The sequence below is a fragment of the Rutidosis leptorrhynchoides genome, chromosome 1 (assembly GCF_046630445.1).
Source record: "Rutidosis leptorrhynchoides isolate AG116_Rl617_1_P2 chromosome 1, CSIRO_AGI_Rlap_v1, whole genome shotgun sequence".
Classification (NCBI taxonomy): domain Eukaryota; kingdom Viridiplantae; phylum Streptophyta; class Magnoliopsida; order Asterales; family Asteraceae; genus Rutidosis; species Rutidosis leptorrhynchoides.
In genome coordinates this window covers 65,475,456-65,480,064 of record NC_092333.1, presented here as the reverse complement: position 1 = coordinate 65,480,064, position 4,609 = coordinate 65,475,456, and positions in this window count along the sequence as shown.

The following is a 4,609-nucleotide window of genomic DNA, read 5'->3' as shown; positions in this document are numbered from 1 at the left end:
CCACGCACCAAACACCACTGACGGATCGTAGTGCTTGGTGATTTTTGTCTTTGGGCAAAATGTTAGGTCTATCGTATCTTTTGACTCGTAGCTCCGATTTAGTCACCGTTTTTTTTAAATCGTGTATTTTTTCGAGATCTATGCGTTGGAAAATGGCCGTAGGCGGTTTGTCCCAAATATTTTTCGAAACGAGGCCTCGAAAGCCATCAATTTTGCCTTTTTTTGTTTAATTTTAGATGCTCTTTTGACCGTTTTGAATTTCTATCATATTATGTCTATTTGTATGCATGACTTTGCATGGTACATATTGTTTTAAAGCCTATTATTTCACTCACAATGTAATTATGTAAAACACATATAATTTTGAATCTAATGTCATTTCATTAAATGCGCTTTTTATATGAATCATATGCGCCGCCAAATGGAGTACCATTTGGCGGCGCATAACCTTTCGTTTCAGATTGTGTTGAAATTCTCAAGATCACCCAAAAACGATCCTCACATCAAGACTCTGGGAAAGTTAATGCCATTCGGGGTCATCAGGATGCCGAAAAAGACATTTTACTCATTATTTCTGTTTTTTGAACGTTTTCAATACATATCGTATTATTACTTTTGTGTATACATGACTTATCATGGTATATATATTTTTAAGGCCTATTATTTCACTCACACTTTAATTATGTATAACTCATATTATTTTGAGTCTAATGTCACTTCATTAAACATGCTTTTTAAATCATTAATATGCGCCGCCATATAGAGTAACATTCGGCGGCGCATAACCTTAGGTTGAAATTATTACGATCACCCTAAAACGGCCCAACAAGCAAGACTCTATGAAAGTGCTTGCGATTCGAGGTCGTTAAGATTTCAAAAAGACATCTTTCCTCAAAAATTCACACCACACACCGAACACCACCGACGGTTCGTGGTGCTTGTGTTTTTTGTCTTTGGCCAAAATGTTAGATCTATCGTATCTTTTGACTCGTAGCTCCGATTTAGTCACCTTTTTTTTAAATCGTGTATTTTTTCGAGATCTATGCGTTGGCAAACTGACGTAGGCGGTTTGTCCCAAATATTTTTCGAAATGAGGCCTCGAAAGCCTTCAATTTTGATTTTTTTTGTTTAATGTTAGACGCTCTTTTGACCATTTTGAATTTCGATCATATTATTTCTTTTTGTATGCATGACTCAGCATGGTACATATTGTTTTAAAGCCTATTATTTCACTTACATTGTAATTATGTAAAACTCATATAATTTTGAATCTAATGTCACTTCATTAAACGCGCTTTTTATATCAATCATATGCGCCGCTAGATGGAGTACCATTTGGCGGCGCATAACCTTTCGTTTCAGATTGTGTTGAAATTTTCAAGATCACCCTAAAACGACCCTAACATCAAGACTCTCGGAAAGTTTATTGCCATTCTAGGTCGTCAGGATGCCGAAAAAAGACATTTTACTCATTATTAATGTTTTCTTGAACGTTTTCTATATATATATATATATCGTATTATTACTTTTGTATATACGTGATTTAGCATGGTATATATAGTTTTAAAGACCTATTATTTCACTCACACTGTAATTATGTATAACTCATATTATTTTGAGTCTAATGTCAATTCATTAAACATGCTTTTTAAATCATTAATATGCACCGTCAAAGGGAGTGACATTTGGCGGAGCATAACCTTTGGTTTCAGATTTTTCTAAAATTTTTAGGATTACCCTAAAACGGACCAACGAGCAAGACTCTCTGAACGTGTTTGCCATTCGAGGTAGTCTAGATTTTGAAAAAGACATATTTCCTCGCAAATTCACACCACGCACCAAACACCACTGACGGTTCGTAGTGCTTGGTGATTTTTGTCTTTGGCCAAAATGTTAGATATATCGTATCTTTTGACTCGTAGCTCCGATTTAGTCACTGTTTTTTTTTAAATCGTGTATTTTTTCGAGATCTATGCATTGGAAAAAGACCGTAGGCAGTTTGTCCCAAATATTTTTCGAAATGAGGCCTCGAAAGCCATCAATTTTGCCTTTTTTGTTTAATTTTAGATGCTCTTTTGACCGTTTTGAATTTCTATCATATTATGTCTATTTGTATGCATGACTTAGCATGGTACATATTGTTTTAAAGCCTATTATTTCACTCACAATGTAATTATGTAAAACGCATATAATTTTGAATCTAATGTCACTTCATTAAATGCACTTTTTATATGAATCATATGCGCCGCCAAATGGAGTACCATTTGGCGGCGCATAACCTTTCATTTCAGATTGTGTTGCAATTCTCAAGATCACCCTAAAACGATCCTAACATCAAGACTCTCGGAATGTTTATTGTCATTCGAGGTCATCAGGATGCCGAAAAAGACATTTTACTCATTATTTCTGTTTTTTGAACGTTTTCAATACATATCATATTATTACTTTTGTGTATACATGACTTAGCATGGTATATATAGTTTTAAGGGCTATTATTTCACTCACACTGTAATTATGTATAACTCTTATTATTTTGAGCCTAATGTCACTTCATTAAACATGCTTTTTAAATCATTAATATGCGCCGCCATATAGAGTGACATTCGGCGGCGCATAACCTTTGGTTGAAATTCTTAGGATCACCCTAAAATGGCCCAACAAGCAAAACTCTATGAAAGTGCTTGCGATTCGAGGTCGTCTAGAGTTTGAAAAGACATCTTTCCTCGAAATCACACCACACACCGAACACCACCGACGGTTTGTGGTGCTTGGTGTTTGTTGTCTTTGGCCAAAATGTTAGATCTATCGTATCTTTTGACTCGTAGCTCTGATTTAGTCACCGTTTTATTTAAATCGTGTATTTTTTCGAGATCTATGCGTTGGCAAACTGCCGTAGGCGGTTTATCCCAAATATTTTTCGAAATGAGGCCTCGAAAGCCTTCAATTTTGCTTTTTATTTTGTTTAATGTTAGATGCTCTTTTAACCATTTTGAATTTCTATCATATTTCTTTTTGTATGCATGACTCAGCATGGTACATATTGTTTTAAAGCCTATTAGTTCACTCACATTGTAATTATGTATAACTCATATAATTTTGAATCTAATGTCACTTCATTAAACGCGCTTTTTATATCAATCATATGAGCCGCCAAATGGAGTACCATTTGGCGGCGCATAACCTTTCGTTTCAGATTGTGTTGAAATTTTCAAGATCACCCTAAAACGACCCTAACATCAAGACTCTCGGAAATTTTATTGCCATTCGAGGTCGTCAGGATGCCGAAAAAAGACATTTTACTCATTATTAATGTTTTCTTGAACGTTTTCTATATATATATCGTATTATTACTTTTGTATATACGTGACTTAACATGGTATATATAGTTTTAAAGCCTATTATTTCACTCACGCTGTAATTATGTATAACTCATATTATTTTGAGTCTAATGTCAATTCATTAAACATGCTTTTTAAATCATTAATATGCACCGTCAGAGGGAGTGACATTTGGCGGCGCATAACCTTTGGTTTCAGATTTTTCTAAAATTTTTAGGATTACCCTAAAACGGACCAACGAGCAAGACTCTCTGAACGTGCTTGCCATTCGAGGTCGTCTAGATTTTGAAAAAGACATATTTCCTCGAAAATTCACACCACGCACCAAACACCACTGACGGTTCGTAGTGCTTGGTGATTTTTGTCTTTGGCCAAAATGTTAGATCTATCGTATCTTTTGACTCGTAGCTCTGATTTATTCACCGTTTTTTTAAATCGTGTATTTTTCAAGATCTATGCATTGGCAAATGGCCGTAGGCGGTTTGTCCCAAATATTTTTCGAAACGAGGCCTCGAAAGTCATCAATTTTGCTTTTCTTTGTTTAATTTTAGATGCACTTTTGACCGTTTTGAATTTCTATCATAATATATCTATTTGTATGCATGATTTATCAAGGTACATATTGTTTTAAAGCCTATTATTTCACTCACAATGTAATTATGTAAAACGCATATAATTTTGAATCTAATGTCACTTCATTAAATGCACTTTTTATATGAATCATATGCGCCCCCAAATGGAGTACCATTTGGCGGCGCATAACCTTTCATTTCAGATTGTATTGAAATTCTCAAGATCACCCTAAAACGATCCTCACATCAAGACTCTCGGAAAGTTAATGCCATTCGGGGTCATCAGGATGCCGAAAAAGACATTTTACTCATTATTTCTGTTTTTTGAACGTTTTCAATACATATCGTATTATTGCTTTAGTGTATACATGACTTATCATGGTATATATAGTTTTAAGGCCTATTATTTCACTCACACTGTAATTATGTATAACTCATATTATTTTGAGTCTAATGTCACTTCATTAAACATGCTTTTTAAATCATTAATATGCGCCGCCATATTGAGTGACATTCGGCGGCGCATAACCTTTGGTTGAATTTCTTGGGATCACCCTAAAATGGCCCAACAAGCAAGACTCTCTGAAAGTGCTTGCGATTCGAGGTCGTCTAGATTTTGAAAAAACATCTTTCCTCAAAATTTCACACCACACACCGAACACTACCGACGGTTCGTCGTGCTTGGTGTTTTTTGTCTTT